We start from the raw sequence: 20,861 nt of genomic DNA, 5'->3' as shown, positions 1-20,861 counted from the left end.
AGCTCTGTACAGTGAAGAAACCTGGGGAGGAATGAGAGGAAGATGACACCAGATGTTGGCAGATACAGGCAACAGTTACCCACAGAGAGGAGATGATCAAGGGAAAACAATATCTGGAAGTAACTGAGAAGGTTCTGGGACATGTGCAAATTCATCCAGGAATCAGGAAAAATAGCAATAGAGAGGTAAAGAGAAGGAAGAGAAAGCACTCCACCAAATAAAAGAGTATCTGCCTATTAAAGTAGTTAATTAACTTAGATTTTTAAGAGTTATCACAGGAAACATGGAATGAAAAAGAAAATAGCCAGGCCAGGCCACATGAAGGATGTTGGTGAGACTCCAGGATCGTGGATGAGAAACGACCACAGGTTGAGGTTGACACTTAGGAGATACCATGCAATGATGGAGAAACTAGCCTCTGCCTTAAGAGCCAAAAGGAAGTTTGGGGTCATTTTGGCGGTGGTAGAATCTCCCAATTTCTATTCTTGTCTTTTCTTGTTTACTAACAAAGAGCTCTCTTTCCCTCCTTTCCACTCCAGCTTTAGCTAGGTACGTGATCACTCAATTACAAATCTAGATTTCTAAGCTTCTTTGCAGCTAGGTGGCAATGTGGTTTTGTCATGGACCAAAGGGATGTAGCAAAATAAGGTGAGGAATTCTGGGTAATATCCTGAATCAGCTTAGAGAGGAAAGGCTTGGACTTTCTTTCTCCCCATTTCTGCTATCATGAATCTAAAGGTGGAAGTTGCTTGAACCTGGCTCCCTGGATGACCTGAGTACAATGTCCCACCACCTCAAGGCCCTTACTGCTAGATTTTAAAAGAAAGAGACATAAGCTTCTAACCTATTTGAGCCATTGTATTTTGGGCAGATTTTGCTGCCACAGCTTAGTCTAACAAAACTGCCAAGTCCTCCCTTTGCAGAAGAGGAAAAGGATATTCAGAGAGTTTAAGTGCTTTATGAGGCTCAAGGTGCTGATAAGTCACTGGCAATCTGGGATCAGAGCCCAGGTCCACTATTGTTAGAGTAAGGCACCTCTTTCTATTCTACCTTCTGACTCCAAACAGAGCCAGTCAAACCCTCGTTAGCATTTCTTTTGCACTAAAGAGAATAATCTTCAAACTGGAAATGAGTTTCATGTCATGTCAGTTTAGAAATCCAAATTGTCATGTGTTTGGCAGGGGCTAAGTCAGTCATATTCCAGGGCACAGAAAACATGAACTTTCTGATGACTGCAGCCTTAAGGAGTTCTTTCTTCTCCTATAATCATGGACATAATTTTAAGTAAGGTCAGGTCTTTGAAATAAATGGCAAGTTTGCATCATTCTGAGGCTCAGATTGGCTCTATCATAGTGTCCCAGCTAGAGAACAAGCTCACTCTTGCATGTCCTGGAGGATAGCCCTTCTTCTCAGTGTGCTTTGTGCATACACATGCCATGGCACTCACATATGCTCCTGGCATGGGTTTCTTTACATCTTCCAGTATTCCTGTCTTCCAGAACTGTCTCCCTTTTCATAGGATATAGTTTGCATATTCAGAAAAAAACTGATGAGAAGAGATACAGCGGGGTACCCCCCACCCGCCCAACACACACTTGCAGGGTGCTCAGACCAATCCAGTGGCAGACACTCCTGATTTCTGTGTTCTCTGATGGCAACACAAGGAAACTGGGTGTCTTAGTTACTTTCTTGTTGCTGGGACAAAGTATCTGACACCCACAAGTTAAAGGAGGAGAGGTTGATTTTGCCTCAGTTTGTAGAGGTTTCAGTCCACAGCCAGCTGGCTCCAAGGCAGGGCGGCATGGCACAGGAGAACCAGCTCATGGCTTGGCAGGCAGGAGGCAGCAAGGGATCAACAGAGGAGGAGGGAGATACAGCAGGCCATGCCCACAGTTACCCACCTCTTCCCACCATTCCCCTCCCAAGATCACATTCAGCTGTAAACCCATCAATGGACTTAGCCAGTGATGAGTATCACATATCCATGATCCAGTCACCTCCCTTAAGCCCCACCTATGAGTAGATGACCATTTGGAGGGCATTTTAGATAATAACCATAACACTGGGCAAGATATATATCTATATCTATATCTGTATCTATATCTAATCTATATCTATATCTATCCATTCAGGTCTTCAACTGAATAAGCCCCACCTACACTAGTGGGTAATTGGCTTTACTGCTCTGTCTATATCCTAATTGTTACTCACATCTAAAAACATCTGCACAATACCACCAGATATGGGCACCCAATGCCTGTTGAAAACCATCATAGTTGCTATTTCTTTTTATTCTTTTGGAAGGGTAGGGGTAAAGGGAATGTGGCGGTGGTGGGGTGTGGAAAGTGCATAGTTTTTGAGTGTGACATCTACATTTTGTGTAAAATGCCTAGGCTAAATCACAATTTTTTTCTTTGTATGGGGGACTGAACTTGGGTCCTTGTGCTTGCGAGGCAGGCAGCAGAACGACTGAGCTAAATCCCTGGCCCTAAAATTCTTTTTTTTTTTTTTTCTTTTTGGTGCCAGGGATTAAACTCAGGACCTTGGACTGGCAAGGCAGGTGGCAGGACCACAATTTTAAGTTAAGAGACTTAGAAGAACAGCAATCTGAATTTTCAAACATTTTTCAACTAAGTATGTACTATTGTATTTATGTATATATGTATGGCCGTAAGCATGTATTGTACTTTGACATACATACACACAGTTGCACACACACACCTCCACAAATTTCTAAGTTTCCAAAGACCACATTACTTTCCTGTTCTGTCAGGTCAGAAGAGATTCACTCGAGGTCTACTTGGATATATTTAACATTTTTACCTTTGGATTCTTAAAGAGATAGGCACATCCTTGAAAATAAACCCAAACAAGATATCTTGTCCTTTCTAAAAGGATATTTCCATTCTTCTTTTAGCCATTCACTCACTTAAACACCTTGTTTGAATGCTTGCTGTATGCTGATAGTAAGGGTGTCCTGTTCCTTTTCCTCTTCTCTATTAAAGAGTTTGTTGCTCTGGGAAGCAAAAGCCATCAGGGGAAGCCTAGGAAGAGGGCCTAGAGGTGAGGGAGAAAGCAGATAGGGATTTTCCTCTGTGGCTTGAGGGTATGGAATAGGAAAAGGAAATGATAGAGAAGACAGCCTAGAGGACTTAACACTTAGGAAGTGCTGGGAGTGAAGACTGAAAATGGAAGAGGCAGGGACACAGCTGAGAAGGGCACAGAGAGGTGGGAGATGAGAGAGCTGTGGCCAGTGGAAGAGTTTAGGGGCAGAGCTGAAGACTGTTGGCTTGAAGTCCCTATTCCTCTGTCATTATCTGTTGTTACTATTTAGAGCTAAAATGTCCTCCAAAAGCCTCACGTGTTCAGAGGTGGGGCTTTGGGAAGGGAATTGGATCATGGTGCTGTGCTCATCAGCGGATACATCCATGGGTGAGTTCAGAGCTGAATGTGCTGTTGGGAAGAGGAGTCTAGTCAGAAGAGGCGGTCAGTGGGGCTGTGACCTGGAAGAGTGCATCTGCCTCCCTGGCCCCTTCCTCTCTCTTCTTCCTGGCTGCCAGGACAGGAGGTGCTTTCCTCTGTGGCAAGCTTTTCCACTGTGCTGTTTCTTCCTTTTGCTGTTGGCTGATCTTGGATGAACCCACTGAAACTGTGAGCCAGAATAAACCTCTCCTCCTTTAAGTTGCCAGTGTGTGGTATTTTATTTCAGTAATGAGGAAAGTGAATAAGACATCTTTGTTCTTTTATTCATTGATCCTTTCAACAGATAATTAGTGGGCAGAAATTATGCTCAAGGTATTGGCTAGGCATGGCGATACTAACATGAGCTTGCCTGATGCTGAACATTCTTTCCCCTCACAGTCAGGGTAGGCCAGATTCAATGACTTGAGGGTCCCCAGTCCCTGACATTACAGCCTGTATGGCCCTAAGCACATGGGTGTTGGCAGGGTCTCTGAATTACTTCTAGTCAAAAGAATATGGCAGAGGTGATGATATCATTCTTGAGATTACTCTCTTACCCTTAGAGAAGCAAACAGCTATGTGGGAGCAGTTTATGGAAAGGGTCAGGTGGCAACAAATTGTGATGCTGTGCTTCACCACCAGGAGATGAAAGCAACCCCTCAGCAGCCAGCAAGAAAATGGGAGCCTCACTCCTATGCCGAGAGCGACTGGACTGGATTCTGTCATTTAGTCTTGGGGAGTTTGGAGGGATTTTTCCCCCAGTCAAACCATCTGATAAGAACACAGCCCAGTCCACATTTTGTATGTTGTGAGCCAAAGATCCAACCATGCTATGCCTGTGCTTCTGACCCATAGCAACTGTGAGATACTCAACATCTGTTGTTTTAAGTCTCCAAATTGGTGCTAATTTGTTATGCAGTATAGAAAACTCATTGATTTTCCAGTTTAGAGGGGAAATAAATACTATTGTGGACTGTATTATTTCCCCTAATACTTTGCCTCATCCCTGGATCTTTGTTTATGCCCTGTGACTTTGTAGCTGTCCTGCTAGAGGGATAGGATATCCTACTCTGATCTTGTTTTTGGCAGTGTACCTTTTCCAAACTTAGGATCTGCATGTGTCTGTTTGTCTTGCACTAGGCCTGTCATGGGAAGAGCCTGCTGCACTTACCTGGCCTGCAGATACCAAGAGAGGTGGGTGCTCAGCAAGGTGGGTCCTGATGGCCCACAGACCTCAGGGTCAGAGAGAGCCACCATACCAGCCCTGTAACCCAAAGCAAGGCTCATCAGCAGAGCCTGAATCCCTGGGCATCTGGTGGATCGAATTTGGATGAAGGAGACTGGAAGAAGAATGCTATCCAGATGCAAGTTGTGACTTTGGGTAAGTGACAGCTCCTGAGCATTGGGTTTTTAATTTGTCAAGTGGAAATGATACCTTGTCCTTGGGGTAGTTGGAAAGATCAGAGGAGACCATGCATGATGGGGAGCTTTGCAAATCAGAATTCACAGTTCAAGATAGGATCTTATAATTGTGCTGCGAGAATATACAGGCAAAAGAAAGAGAAGGTTGATGAGCTGAAGGGATAACTAGACTGGCTGATGACCTTGAACCAATTCATCTGTTCATTTTGGGAAAAATCAGGAGGAAAAAGAGCCAAACCTTGAGACCTCACCAGAGATGTTCTTTTAGAAACAGCTGTAGACTATAGGCCCTTGGTGGAACTGCCCTTCATAAGTGCTTAAAGCTGGGAGCAAGTTCCCCCTTCTGACTACCCGTTAGGACACACTGTCTCCATTAGCCCAAATCAATAAGTCTTCTGTGCATGGAAAATCCTTGAGGTTACACCCTGCTGGTGCAAATCTGGAGCTGGGTGGGCACAGGAGCTGAGGAGCTGATGAGATCCTGCTGGGTAGGATTGTGCAACTCTAACCTGCTTGAAGGAAAATGATCTGGGCTGCTTGCTGTGCTCGGCAAATCACAGGTCTTAGTGAGGCCAATCAACAAACATGTTTATTTAAAAATCTTCACTGAGCTACTTCTGCCATATTCTACATGAGCACACGATGGACAGTGAGTGCAAGTGGCCAGAGAGCACACTTAGAAAATCTACCCTATCTCCCACAAAGAGCTGCTTTCATCTTTTCCCTGGCAGAGAACTTAAATTCCCTAAATCACCTAGACATAGGAATCCTTCTAACAGCCTCCTGGAAGTGACCCAGTCCTGCTCATTTACCCATGAATTCCAAGTGCTCTTTCAGGGGTCATTGCTTTAATCACATCACCATATGACTTGCACATCCCTTCCATTTTCAGGGACTCAGATCCTAACACCCCATCCTGGCATGGGTGGCCCAGAGCAACTGGGTGGGAAGGGCTCTGGGCTGGGGGTTAGATTCATGGCTCCCCACCTGCCCACTGGAACTTTGTGAGCTCTATCACCTGAAGGAGTCTCCATCTCATCTGCAAGAACAAAGATTCCTCCATTTTCTCATCATTGCAGAGATGATCTGAATGAAGCATCCAGCCCAGTGTGCTCTGCAGAGAGAGGCCCTGGGCATCAGTGAGGAAGAACCAGCCCTAACCTGATGGAGATCTGGAAGGTAGGGATTGGGACTCCTACCTGTCAAGGTTGCTGGTACTCACTTGGCTCATGCATCCTGCAACCAGAGGCAGAGTTGCTACGGGGAGCCTGTGAGGGACCAGAGCACAGATCTGAGAAAGGACTGAGTAAGCCCAGAACAGCAGGGACAGTGAGGGAAGGGGAATGGGATAGGGGAGAGGCTGAATACAGAGGGGGCTCACTGGGTGAGCAGTAGGCATCATAGATAAATGAAGAAAAAGAAACTGGATCTCTGATAAAAGGCTAAAGAGCCACAAGAGTGTAAAGGGAGGTCCTGGTAATTTCAAAGAGCAAGTGAAAACAGCACTGATTTCAGGAGACAACAGCTTTGGTTTCTGCCCTGACCCTTCCTGAGTGAGTGTATTCACAGCACAGCAAGAAGCCATATGCATGGTTTTCTGGCTTCTGCTGGGGTGTCTGAGGTCACAGTGTGTCACCCAGAAGTGCAGGACCCTGAGAGATGGATGGGGTTATGGGTGGACAGTGGCTGGCCCCAGAGAAGTAGCTTGAGAGACAGACGCTTCCAAAGCTGCTCTGAGCTGCTCAGGCCTTGACTGTGGCCCTCCATAAATACCATTTCTGAGCATGAAAGCCTTGGGCAAGCAATGGTGTCTTGTACAAGTTCTGTTGGTAGGAGAATTTAAGGCTGTGGTCACGATGTACTAACTTCAAACAAGTGTCAAGGTCAGGAGCAAACCCACAGAGTAGGACACATGAGTCCCATTAGGCGTGTGCATATTTTGCAAGATTGATTGCCTCCACTGGCCACAGTGGAAGTTGTGAATGACAGTGTTTATTGAAGGAATTCCCAGGTCCTGAGTTCTATGCTTCAACCCCAGCTCCTTTATCCTGGCATTTTTCTGTGTTCCCATTTGTCCTTGGCAAAGAATTTGAAGCGTGTGCTTACTGGGGTATAAAGGACTGATAATAGTTTACTCCATGAAATTTGATTTTAATGAGGGCCAGAGCCATGAACTACAGAAACAAAGTCAGTATGAGTTCATTTTAATCAGACTCTGAGGCTCAGGGTCCCCTGATGCTCCTGACCCTTTCCAAGATGGGCAGGTGAGGTGGTAGAAGAGGTTGCCATCTCTGTCCAGTCACGTGGGTCTATGTTGTTAGGCTTGGAAGGGATTTACTGATTATTTTGTCAGCGTTCTCCAAGTTAGTCTCTCCTGGTTGACTTGGGTGGCCCAGGAATCTACCTAGTAAGTGGAAACAGGTGGTGAGAGAAAAATATTGACCTGGTGCTTCAATTGACTGCTGAGGAGAGAAGCCTTACTTCTCATTTCAACTCCAGTGCAGGCCCCAGAGGGGATCACAGGAGATGCCTGCCCTTGGCCCCATCACCTGCCCATGGGGATTCTTGAGGGCTTCAAACCTTTGATTTCTTATAAGGGCAAGTTGGCCCTAAAAGGGTCACAGGACAGGATAGCCTCTAAGCTTATAGCGACCCAGCAAGCTTATAGGGAGGAAATGAGTGCCATGTTTGCCCACTGCAGATCCCACCAGCAGGGCACAAAAGGGGTCATGTGCTCTGGTGACCCTGTGGGACCTCCCTCTGCTCTGTCCCTGCCTAGAACCCACACAGACTGCATGTCTCCAATCAGTCCAGTTCCTCTGTGCAGCCCCGACCAGAGATTGCTCTCAAGGTATTGAGTCTCTAGTATTCAGCTGAAGTTTTAGCCTTAGTTGGGCACTGCCTATGTCACTAAGCCTCCCTATCCACATCTTGGTCTAGAGGGAAAATCATTTTTAGATCAGAAATTGATTAAACATTAAAAAAGTGATAGTTCTTAAAGTGGTAGCCTGAGGAAGGTGGTCTCCTGCTAGTGTTTCCACATGTGAGCTCAGACTCTTCATGGCTCTGGAGGTAGCCTGGGTCTCTGCATCTGCATGGAGTTTCTCCAAAAGAAGACTTGCCCAGTGAGAGAGAGGACCCTGATGTTTCCACAGTAGGAGCAGTGAGGTACACTGAACAGCAGGCTGGTTTCATGTTTTCCTTGTGACCTGCATTGTTAGATCGCAGGAGTCCTACCCCTGGCCTTCCCGATCATGCCCTATTCCTGCAGCCTCACAACTTCTGGCAGTGGGAAGGTCATGTTTCTGCCACTAAGTGGCCTGGGTGCCTGTGCAGAACCATGTTTTCTTATTTAATTCTTCAACAATTGTTTGAGTGAAGTACTGTTATCTCCTTTCTGCAGAATAGGAGACCAGGACTCACAGCAGGTCACAGCAAGACCAAGACCACCAAACAGTTGGGCAGTAGAGCCAGAATTTGAACCAAAGTCAGTGAACTTCAGTAGCCATCTCCTAAAAATGAAATATTTCTACCTCTGTATCATGGACTACTCGTTTGTGAAGAGAGTGGTGATGGTCCTGTTGCAACTTTGAGTCAAAGAAGATATTTAGATTATCAAGTCAAGGAGGAAAAGAGGTTAGAACAGCCCAAACAGTCCAAATAAGTGAGAAGGAGGCTGAGAACAATCTTAGCACATGGTAGGCATTTACTACATGCATGTGGACTCAACAGATGAAATTAAAGCAAATAGGATCAAAGTCTGCTGAATGACTGAGCATGAGTAGACTAAAGGGAAATTTCCCAGAATCCCAGTTTAGGACACTCCTGGAAGGTTGGAGAACACTTCTAGTTAGAATAAATGAAAGGAAGCATAGGTATTTCAAAGGAAATAAATTTCCAGAGGTCAATCATTATCATGTATTAAAAATATAAATATCTGCAGAAAGCTTGTGCATGCTGAACCCATACAAAATAACCAGGGGCAATATCTTTTGCCTTTGAGGACCAGGTAAAGTACATCTCACCCCAAAACATCCATGGGGGGAGGAAGCTGCATGCTGGGTTCTGAATCCAGTGTGAATCTTAAAAACTCCCTGTCACATCCTCTTTAGCTCTTTGGCACATTCTTGCCCTGTTTTCCAGGTTTAGAGAGTTACATCAGTTTGATGAACTGAGAGAAACCTGTGTACATGTGTGTCCCGTTCATAGATCCCTGACTCAGATAGTGCCTGAATGACTGGCGCTGAAGGCTGCCAAATGGGCCACATTGTCTGCTTGGACATGATGCATCCCAGCTAGAGCTTCTGTGTGTCAGATGCCTTCCTTCCTAGAATTTCTGCATTTGTGCTGCAGAAAGGATGAGGGTGCCTTCTCACCTGAGACTGAAACTTTAGCGTTCCCTTCAGGACAGCCCACCCCGGTGAAAGGCTTTTCCTGAGGCCCAGAACCTGTTTCTTCTGGGTTTCTTGGGCCTCTGACTGCTTTGGGCTTGGGCATGATCCCCCTAACCCAGCAGGGCCAGATTTGTCAGTGTCTTAGGAAGTGATGCAGCCTTTTGTTGGGTGCTCTGCAGATGTTTGGACTGCTCAGAGGACCACAGTAACACTAGTGTCTCTTGGGAACACAGCCCCTTTGCCCACTCTTGGCTCTGTGGTGACAGACTTCTTCCCCATTTGGACCACAGGTTCCCTGGTCTTGTCACAGAATCTGGACTGTATTTCCGGAGTGTCCTTTGTGTGACGGTTGGGGCCAAGGATGTGAGGCTGACTACACCCATAGAAACACATCATTCTCCTCCAGCCTCCATATGTGGCCTCTCCCTCCACATCTCCCGGCCTCTTCAGACCCTATTCTCCAAACTGGATTCAGCAGTCCCCATTCAGCCCTTCCAGATGTGGTCCCTCTGTCCCCAGCTCTGTGCTCCACACAGATGGCACCTCTGATACTCACTTGCCACCTATTATACCTAATCTGTCAGGGTCCTTGCAGAAGACAGATGGTGCCCTGAAATGGAGTGACTTGAGGGGTATTTAATACAGGTGTGGGGAAAGTATAGGAAAGCCACGAAGGAGAATGAAGAGGCCCAGGGCTGGCACCAGGATACCATCCCTAGCCCTAAGGTTGAAGGTAATCAGGGCTGGGAACCATATCAGAGGCTGCCTGGAAGGACTTCCAGTAGAAGGGAGCAACCAGATTTCAGTGTCCCATCTGGGATGGACACAGGGAGTACACATCCCCATCTCACATTGGTGAACCCCACGAAGGCCAGAGGCTGTGAGAGCTTGGGGTTGAAACTCACACTGTGCAGTCTCCAAAACATAGAGAAGAGGAACACAGAAATTGGATTTGGAGAAGAAAACATGAGAAAGATGTCCACCATGAGTGTGATAGACATGTGCACTGGATGTGTGGGTGCTTCCCAGGCTCCTGCTGCTGCACATGACCTGCTGCCCTGCGCCCCCACACCGTTTTGTGTGCCCAGAGCACCTTCGCTAAAGGCTTTGGTAAGACCTGCTCTGCACTCTCTGCCTCCTTGAGGGTTTTGGCTGGCAAGATGTAAGTTCATAGGATTGCCTTCCTTGGTTAAAACAAGAGCAAAATTTGAGGCCAAGAAAGAGACCTGAGTCGTTTGGGATGGAAAACCTACTATGTGAAGCCACTGTGCTCCATGCACATTAGGCCTCTTTCACAGGTATCTCAGGAAGTCTTTGAGGTAGAAAAGTTGAAATCCATTTGGATCTATTTCAGAAGAGAGAGCAAGGGATTGAGGCCCTGTCACTTCCCAGGTTATCCACTCCCCTGTGCACACAAAGCCCCAGCAGCCTTTTCTGCAGCCCGAGACCAGCAACAGGTGGGCACTCCTGGCTGGTCTTCCAGGACACGACAATGATGATGACAGTGACAGTGATGATGACAGGGTAAACCTATTCTTTCCCTTTAGAGCTTGAGAGGTTGGGTTGAGGTCAGAAACAAGTGTCTGATAAGGAAACTTCGGGGTGTGTGTGTGTGTGTGTGTGTGTGTGTGTAAGTGCAGGAATTGTAAGTATGGTGGGAACAGCAAACAGGTGGAGTCAGGGTCCTCTCATGGTAAAGGGGGGAGACTGACCTACTATGTGTGCAGTGCTTCTATACCTGGAGCAGTAATTCATTTGTAAAGGCCACATTATTTCATAAAGCTCTGAGGTATGTAGCATTATCAAAACTTCACAAATGAGGAGACTAGGGAATTAGGAAATTAGGTCACTCGTTTAGTGCTGTCCAGGTCACACAGGCTCAAGCATAGAATGCAAACCCTGTTCTCCTGACTCCACACTAGAGTTGATTTCACTTAGTCTGAGGATACAACACCATTCTGGTCTGTATTCCTTTCTGTCTGGTTCCTCTACTCATGGGTGAGTGTACTGGGTGTCCAAGATGAGAAAAAGAGAGGAGGGGAAAAGGTAGGCATACTATTCCCACTTCTTTGCTTTTCCTGGACTGGAATTCCTAACCAAAATCCTGAAAGGCCCTTTTAATTATGTGTTATAATGGAGAAGTTGTGGTGTCTGACATGCATTGTGCAACTGGCTTTACCCACAGCACAGCTGTGGTTGGAGGAGGGAGCCCACACAGAAACAGGTGGGCAGAGAGGGTGCTGCAGGGGTGCTGACAGTAGTGCACACACCAGCTGTTTGAGCAGAAACAAGCCAGAGGTCCCCAGGCTTCAGGATGGGATGGGACCTCTGCCAGGACAGCAGAGGCTCCTGTCCTCAGGGATTTCCTTCTAGCAAACTTTGTGAACATCCATGGTGAGGTCTGTGCCAAGGATGGGGTGCTCACAGGCCAGGAAGCCTCAAGACATGCACTCATTGTCTTCATGCTATCCCAGGGCTTGAGTTTTATGCAGATACATCTTGTTCATGGAGTCCTTTGAATAGTTGCATAAGGCAATTCCTGGGTGATTTTGACAGTGATGGCAGAGAGTGGGCATAACCAAGACAGAAAGGACTGGAGGTGAAATAGGAGGTCTAGGCCAAGAAATATCCTGGCAGAGAGAAAGACTTGATGATGTCTCCCTCTGAGGTGTAAAGGCCCTTAATGCAGAGTCTCCGTCATGGTCCTCCAGTGTTCACCTCCATATCCAGGAGGGTAATATAGGCTAGGGATAGGTGGTGGCCAGAAGAATTTCTCCTGTAGGGAGGAGTATGTGTGGCTGAGTGGAAAGTGCTCTAGACTGGAAATCAGTCTTGAATTTTATCCTCCCAGCTCTGATACCACTGCAAAGTCCCTAACCAGGAACCCGAGCAGATGTTAGATCAACTCTGTAGGTCTTGGCTTCCTTCATGGTAAAATAAAGAGACTTGTCTAGGTCAGGGAGTAACAAATTATGGCATGGAGGCCACATTCAATCTCCTACTACCACTATTTGTGTAAATCAAGTTAAATGAAACAGTTAGGCTCATTGTTTACACATTGCCTTTAACTGCTTTTGCACTACACTTGCACAGGCGGTTGTCCCTACAGAGGCCGCACTTCCCACAAACACCTAAAACATTTTCTCTCTGGCCCACTACAGAAAATATTTGTTGATCTCTAGTCTAGATGATTTCCAAGGTTTCTTCCAGATTCAGGGATCTGAGATCAGGCTTTAGGCATTCACATGGCCCAGTCAAATAGAAGGTACAAAATCCAGGGACATGGTTACCTTTTGCCACCTTAGAGGTATCTTGAAGTAGATTTGCCTGTACCCAGCTTCCTGCATGGTCTTTCTCTTCAGAAGTCCACCACTGGAGAGACACAGCAGCCCTTGATTGACACAGGATGGGGGCTGGTGGGGTGCACATCCAGTTGTCCTACCCTAAGAAGACAAAGTTGAGATTACCTAGTGGGCTAAAGCTCCATTTGCCTTCCCAGGAAACTGCTCATTAGCCCGATGTCTTGATTACTTTCCCCGTTGCTGAGACAAAATACCCAACACCACAAGTTAAAGGACTCTTTCTCAAAGCAAAGAGTTTTACCTTTGCAATTTTGAGACTACAAAGGGTGCAGTCCTGCTTGTTTTTGTGATGACTCCGTGCCATCTTTTCTATTGTCCTCAATAACCAAGTCCACCTCTGCTCCATCTTTACAGTCTACAACTTAAGTGGGGCTTTCTTTTTGGCCAAACTAAAAATGTTTTAAATCATTGTGCTGGGCTCTTTGCTCATAGATCTGGCTAAAATCACCCAACAGTAGCTAAGCTGCTGCCTCAACATTAGACTACCTTGAAATTTCTTCTGCAAGATTAATTAGTCTGCCACACTTAATCTCAGTCTTAAGCAAAGTCCCTGGATAAGCACAAAATGCAGACAAATTTTTTGTCAAAGCATAGCACACATGGTCTGGAGTCCAACAGCCAATGCAGTCCTTCTTCATAGCAGAAATCTCCTTAGCCTAGTCTTTTCTTGCTGCATTTCTAACAGCATTCTGATCTTCTGAGCTCCGACAAGAATCTCCCATCAAGAATGGCTTAAAGCATTCCAGAGCTGCTTCTTCAGCTGGCATCTCCAAACCTTTCCAAACTCTTCTTGAAAGCCAGTTCTAAAGGCTCCTGAACCACATGGTCAGGTAATCTATAGCAACAAACTCACTCTTAGTACCAAAATCTGTCTTGGTTACTTTTCTCATTGCTGGACTAAATAGCCAACACCACAAAGTAAAAGAGGAAAGGTTTATTTCTGCTCATAGCTTGTAAAGGTTTCAGTCTATGGTTGGCTGGCTTCACGGCAGAGTGGCATGGTAGAGGGGCATGGCAGAAGAGAAACAGTCCATAGTATAGCAGGACAGGCAGAAAGGAGCAAGCAGGAGAAGGCTTGTTTCTGTCTATATTTTCTCCAGGCTACCCACCTTTGGGTGCTGCTAGCCACACCTAGGGTGTGGTCCCCTTAATCCCAGCACCACACCCTTCATCCACACTACATGCCCTAATCCAGCCACCCTGAAAACTCCCCACTTATGAACTCGTGAGGCTTTTGGGGGTACTACTAGATGCAAGCCTTAACACCCCAGCTAAAGGGATTTCTTTCCCTGCCCTCTCACTTTCCCACATCTTGCCAGTGCTTCCTGAGATCAGTGTCCCAGTTGGCTTGTCACACATGCTGCTATGGAGGAAACCCAAATGATGTGACATGTGGTTAATAAACAGTTGTTCTTGTCTGCAATCATCTACCCCATGTTACTCACCAAATTCTGCTACAATAAACAATATTGGAACATTTAGCTAATTAAAAAACAAAAATTTACAGCAAAGATAGCTACATATGGTTTTAGGTGACAAAGTTGAATTTTATTACAAGATCTGTGAATTGGGACAACTTGAGGACTTGTAAAATTAGAGAATCTGATTGTATGATTCCCTGATATCTAACTCTTTCAAGATGCAATAAAAATTGTACCCAAGGTTGTTTTGCTAATCTAAGGGCAATAAGGAAAAGCAGACATATTCACAGTCCTAACTGCTAAGCTTTTTTTTTTGTGATAAGAGGCTGTTTATTTGTCTTGTCCTAATATGGTGGGGGTGAAGTGGAGAAAAGAGATCAAAGATTGAGAAAGGAACAATCCTCATAATTAGTAACCTTTACCTCTTCGTTGGCCAAACCATCCTGTTTCCCATCATTACCCACTATCCTCTCTCTCTCCAGACCTCGCTTCTCCACCCATCTGAGCACCCACTTTAGAAAGTCATGCAATCATCGGTCCAATCCTGTGTGGTTTGGCTTTTGAAAATAGGAAACTTTTGGGAAGTCTGCCTAGAATGTCTTAAAAAACTTCTTGGTAACCCAGGACATAACTTGTATCTTTGTAAATCATACACTTTACCCCAAAACTCAAGGGTTTGTAGGAAATTTTTGCTCATTTAGTTAAAATAAATAACAAATGCAAGTATGCGTATAAGCAATGGTTATGTGCCAGACACTATACTAAGAACTGGGAATGTAATAGTGAAAAAAGGCAATTATTAAGCACGGGGACAGTCATTGAGTAAAATAATCACTTCCACCAATCTATCCCTCCACCTGTCCACCCACTAATTAATCATCCAACCATCCATACAATAAACTAAATTCCTACTGGATTCTGAGTACTCTTCTGTACTCTGTAGTTGAAGCAGTGAGCAAACCAAATCTTTGCCATTGAAAAGCTTATAATCTCATGGAAAAGGCAGAGCATCATCAGGTAAGGGAATACAGGTAAAGGTACATGCAAAGAAGAAACAGAAAGAAGGAAGCCTGGGGCGAGGTGGGGAGAGGGAAGCTGTGTTAGACAGTTTGGGGGCTGTCTAGAGTCATAGTGAAGATTTGACTCCTATAGGCCCCCCTGGATTCCACGAAGAATCTGCACATATTCTAAGAGCAATTGGCCCCTCTGTCTCCTTACTCACCTAAGAGGAGCTGTAATCCTTATTAATTCTGGCTTTTGAAAATACCTGAGAACAGGATTTTAAGTCCTCTGATTTTTAAAAAATTATGACTTCTTTGCAGTCCCAGAAAATGTAGGACCCTGGGGATGAGAAACTCTAAATGGAGCAGCTCACTGGCACAGGTTTTAGAAAGAGAGAGGAAGTATGGAGAATGTCCATGCCTTCTCCCCTGTGCCTCCAGTTGAAGGAGAGATGGACATCAGCTGCAATCTAGGCAGGGTGAGCAGACCAGAAAGCAGGTGAGGTGGTGGCTGTGGCTGAAGCCGTGACAGTCTCCTGCAGCTGTTCTGGGGTCAGCTTAAAAAGGCAGTCCACCTCAGAGGTTGACGGGTGGCAAGTTCCTGGCACCCCAAGGAAGACATTTCTCAGGGCTTTTTCAAGTCTCAATGTCAGTAGACATATCCGTGTGGCAAAGTCTGAACCCAACTCCCAGCTCTGTCTCTAGTCTACAGGTATCAGTTCAAAGCTTACATAATTTGCATGGCCTGTGTCTACATCTCTATGACCTGGCAATTGGGAAAGAATCTCTGGAGCCTGGGGACCCAGTGTCTCTCCAAGAGATTGTTCCTGGCATCTAGTTTCTAGGTTAAAGAGTGCACTGCCAAGAGTGTGGGCATATTTGATGTGTGTTTAGAGACAGACAGGGAGACATACACACATGTGTGCACAATGGAATTCTAATATGTAGGCTCTTACTTGGGGTTTATATGAACACAAAATAAATTTCACTTATAGACCAACTGCATGCAATATGTAGTGTTATGTGATTGCTGACATGTAGTTCACATACACTACATTGATTTTGTGAATTGTAAGCCAAATATTAATGTCTTTCAAGCCATAAATAAATTGTTTGAAGTTGTGTTTTGTCCTGCCTCTATCTCACCATTAAAAAGCCCCACACCCAAACCCACAGATGCAAAAGATACTAATACCAGATGGGACAAGTCTCAGGCCCAGTGTTGTGACAATAACATTGGTTGCACTCATTCAAAATCAGAATTATTTTGCATCACCCAATTTCTTTGCCTCTAGGGAAGAAAGACCAATTGGCAAAAATAAATCAGTAGGTAAATATTTTTTTAAATGATCTATTTTCTGAGACTCGCCAGAAAGACTTGCTAATCTCATTGGTGTTGAGAACAAAATGCTCCATATGGGAGAATGTGCCCTCTGAGGCAGAGGGCCCTCTAGGGGGCTCTCTTCTTTGTCTACCTTGACATTCATTAGGGGATACTAAGCATGTGTTTGGGTCTCCTGCTCCAAGCAGGAAGCAGGAGTAAGCACAGTTGGGAGCAGGTGGAGGTGAGGGGAGACTAGATTTGGAGGAGTCCAGAAAACTCTTTAAAATTGGTTTCTATGATAAGGGCAGACCTCCCTGAGCTTTCCAAGTTGTGAGCCATAGGAGTGTCCTGCTGATCCCGAACCCAAGAGCCCCATCGCCCTCAGCACACAGAAGCAGCGGTAGCCACATTTGCCTGGCTTTGTAATGTGCACCATACACATAGAGGGGCCAGCTCACTTTCACTTCTCAGGAAGGCAGAGCCACATGCAGCTCAGACACAGGAAAACTCCCTCCGGGCAACAGCTGGGGCTGGGCTTTCCTCTGGAACAATTGGCTCTCTCTCCGAGGGAAAAGTAGCCCCAGGGTGCAAAGGCTTCCTTCCCAGACACCTTGGCAGGCAGTCCTGGCGACCTGTGGAGTCCTGGTGCCACCTGATGGCCAAGTCAGGGAATGAACAGGGGACACAAGGGACAAATGGAGATAATCCAGGTGGCCCCCAGCTGAGAGGTAGTGATTTGGCAGGTCCAAGCTCCCATATCCTTGGCTGCAAATGAAGACAAAACCCTAAAAATGCTGATTGTGTGGGTGGAGATGGAATTGAATCCTTTAGAAAGTCTTTGGAGGGGCCCCACCTGCTGTGTGCACAGGTAGGTAAGGTTGGAGGGGCCAGGAGTGTGCAGGGGTAGTGAAGCCTGGGATGTATGTAGCCCTTGGTCTCAGTGAGTCTACACTCCACTTGAGGACATAGAATTTGCCCTTAGAAAATGACATCAAGATGATGAAATTAAACCATTGCACCCTGCAAAGCCTGTATTGCTCCTGGAGGAGGAGGTCAGAGAGGAGAAACCAAGGCAGGCAGTATGCAGAGAGGACACGAGCTGCCCTCAGGGTGAAGGGGGGCTACACCCTGAGGATGGGGGTGAACCTGCACCTGAAAAAGCCAGCAGCCAGAAGTGGTTGGTGGGTCTCTCCCTGCACCTCACAATCTTGTTTTTCTGCCAAGTCTTTTCTTTTAGCCTTGTTGACTTGCATGTCACCTTAGGAAGTCATGGCTTGAAAACTGAGTATAGGGCAAGCAGCTGCTCCTGCATCCCCCTCCTGATGGCTGGGGGTCCTGAGAAGCCTTGGGGAGCAGACATGGTCTGCAGAGATGGGTGTCAAGTGTGGGTATGGAGGGTGGTCTAGGCCAGAACACCCAAGGACAGCTTTGAACCAGAGAGCTCTGGTGCACCAGTCTGTGGCTGCAGGCCAAGCTGACAGGTGGCCAATGTGCAGGACAAAGAAGACTTCCTTCCCCTTCTGAAGCCCACTTGTCACTCTCCTTCCAATCTTTTCTCTCATTCTCTTTTACATTTCCTTCCTCCCTTCTTTCTGCTGTTTGCTATAAAATCCCTATCTTGGCAAGTCTTTGACTGGGAAAAAAATAAAGTTCAAATTCCATGAAAGGAAGTCAGGTGTTCAGCTCTATTCTGCAATGGTCATTGCCTTCAGGAAATGATGTGGTATCAGTCACCTGGCTGGATTTCCACACAGCAGGTCATCCCAAGGGTGGCTGTGAACTCAACTTCCTGGAGCAAGGGCGTGATTTCTTTCCAAAGTAACTGTCATGGTCGTTAGGTTCATGGGGGTGAGGGCCAGGGTGGGGAGTGAGTAAGAAAGCCATTCTACACACAGCCCTTACAGATAAAGAGGCTGTGAGACTCTGGGGGACCAACCCCAGTGGATTGCTCTTGGGGAAATTCTCTGTTGAAAAGAAACTTCCAGTGACCTTCCTCTAGTGTGAGTAGTACTCTTCTCTCATGAGCCTACTCTTTCAGTGTGGACTCTGGGTCTACTCAGGCCAGACATGTCTGTGGAGTCTCACTTCTAGAACAAGTATGGGAGGCTCTAGCAGACTGGCTTCAGCTGGTACCAGCCCCCAGCACTCCTCTCTAGTGTGTGCTTAAGATATGTGGAAGGAAAAGTATTTTTAATCTACTAGGAGGGTCAGACTGAATCCCATCCAGACTGTGGAGCTCCTGAGGAACCCACAGGAATGCCATCGGAGAGTCAGCTTTCAGCAGGTGCCCGCTGGAAAGCAGAGGTGCATCCCACAGGTTCGATCCATCTCATCCCTTCCCTCTCTTCCCTAAACACCCACCTTCACCCCATCAAATCCTGTGAAGATTCAAAGCAGCAGACTGTGTGGGGGAGGGCTTGAGCAGAGAAAGCACAAGTGGCCACAGCCTTCCCCAAAGGTTGACTCACAGCAGGGACTTATCCCGATGGGAGAATAGAGAAGGAAGTGTAAGTGAGTGCTTTGAGACATACACTTAATTTTCAAACTGAGAATGTTACTCAGAGAGAATTTCTACTATCTTAAAGGTAAAAGTGAACAAACACAAGCCATGGGTTTACTAAGTCTTTATCTGGCTGCTGATGGCAGTGAACACATAAAAGATACACTTGAGTCAGATCCCACCAGCAGAGCTTATTGATGTCCCATCTCCCAAATATGGAGCTGTTTTTGCCTTAAGGAGCACACAGTACTGTGGGATGAGGAGGAAACTTAATATCTGCTTTATTTGAAACAACAAGTTAAAGATTGGAAGGTTCCTCTCAGAGTGGATCTACTAATCTGTTATCTTTACTCTTAAGAGAGAAGGTAGAGCAGTAGAGCTGGGAGGGAGAACTGTCACATTCGCTGGGCCACTGCAGGTGGAGCAAGACTGGTCCACAGGTGCAGTTGACTTTTATCTACACTTTTCTCATTTTATTTTTATTGAACAAACTTGACTAAGCACTTATATGTCAGGCATTGTTCTCTTTCCACCATCTGAGCTCTCAGGATTTTAGGACTGGAGAGAACCTCTATTTATTAGAAAAGAGCCTCTGATTAAACTGCCCTGAAGTAAGGGATTAAGGAGTTCAGTGTTGATCTCTCACATACCTGTGTGCATGCATGCACACATAGTCACGGACTGCAGGAATGCCAGCCTAAAACAGTTACATATAACAGAAAATCAGCAAAATCAGGGAAATTGTAGCTAAATCCTGGGGGTGGCCCCATGATGTACATGTGTTAATTCTGCAAGTGCAGTGTCCCTTCCTTGAGGATCTTTCCTTCCCTTCCCTGTCATCCATCATCTGTCAGCCTTTGGCCCCTGATCATCTAGCTGAAGGAGTAGGCAAGTGATTCAGATAGACCTAAGTGATTATTTTCTGCTTGGAATGTGAATTGGAATCTCTAGTGACAATGCGAGCAATCAGAATCACTGGATCTAAGTCATTCCAGTGTCAGCAGCATCACCGGAGAGTGCACAGGTCCATCCCCAGATTCTCCAAATCCACCCTTTTGTCTGTCCTTGTTGACCAGCATTTAAAAAATTCAATCTGACTAACTCTTCTTGCTTTGTTAAAAGCTCACAATCAAAGTTGCTTGTTATGGCTTATAGCTTAAAGGCTTGGACATGGATGCGTAGCTGTTGCACTTTACCCTTTCTCCTTCTAGGTTTTTTTCCCCTGTTTTTTGCATTTTCTGGTGAGTTACCAAAGAGAGCAGAACCCAGAGGTTTCAGAGGCACGCAGCCTCTGCTCAATGGAGGACTGGAACCCTCAATTCTGACAGGGGAATAGCCCTTTGGGGACACCTTTCTTATCCTTCATTTCACAGTCGGGACTGAGGGCCACTTGCTTGCTGTGCACTGGCATCCTTATAGCCAAAGTGGGGTTTGCACAAGGCAATGCTCTGTGCTGTCCTTGATTCTTGTTGCTAATATTCCAAGGTGCACAACTGGAGGGGCCCCTCTGTGCAAGTGCATTAATTTACTTAATGCACTCATAATGTCTTTTTTTATGAAAAAAATTTTCATAACTAAATAATAAGGGAACAATGATAGTTATTACACTGAGTATCGGTATCTTCAAAGTAGTTACTCAGTACAAGACATAAACAAAAGATTGTTAGAAACAGATAACATAAACTTTCTTTTCACTAAATAAAGATAAACTATTAGGAGAAAGGAAATATTTTTAAAGCAATGGAATATGTAATTTGAGCAAGTAGCTGAACTTCTCTCTATTTCCTATTTATCTCTCTTCTAGTTTGCTCTCTCTCTCTCTCTATATATATAGTTTTACATATAAGAGAAATAATGCAATATTTGAGCTTGTGTATCTGACTTATTTCACTTAACATTATGTTCTCAAGTTGCAGCCATTTATCTATAAGTACTTTAAATTTATATTTCATTACCATAGGATAGTATTCCATTG

The 20,861-nt window shown here is 45.6% G+C and overlaps 1 long non-coding RNA gene across 1 annotated transcript; it reads left to right on the top strand.

Annotated features, from left to right (window-relative positions):
- Positions 1-4,494: 4,494 nt before the first annotated feature.
- LOC147826812 (uncharacterized) lies at positions 4,495-20,435 on the top strand. Its single transcript, XR_015453492.1, has 3 exons — positions 4,495-4,843; positions 5,964-6,063; positions 13,326-20,435. It is a non-coding gene; the product is annotated as an uncharacterized LOC147826812 (long non-coding RNA).
- The last annotated feature ends 426 nt before the right edge of the window (positions 20,436-20,861 follow it).

This window comes from Heterocephalus glaber, unplaced genomic scaffold, assembly GCF_053883595.1.
Source record: "Heterocephalus glaber isolate CG9 unplaced genomic scaffold, H.glaber_assembly_v1.0 deba00001461, whole genome shotgun sequence".
In the NCBI taxonomy this organism is placed as follows: domain Eukaryota; kingdom Metazoa; phylum Chordata; class Mammalia; order Rodentia; family Bathyergidae; genus Heterocephalus; species Heterocephalus glaber.
Note: the sequence above shows the minus strand (reverse complement) of the source record. Positions and strands in the feature narration are given on the sequence as shown.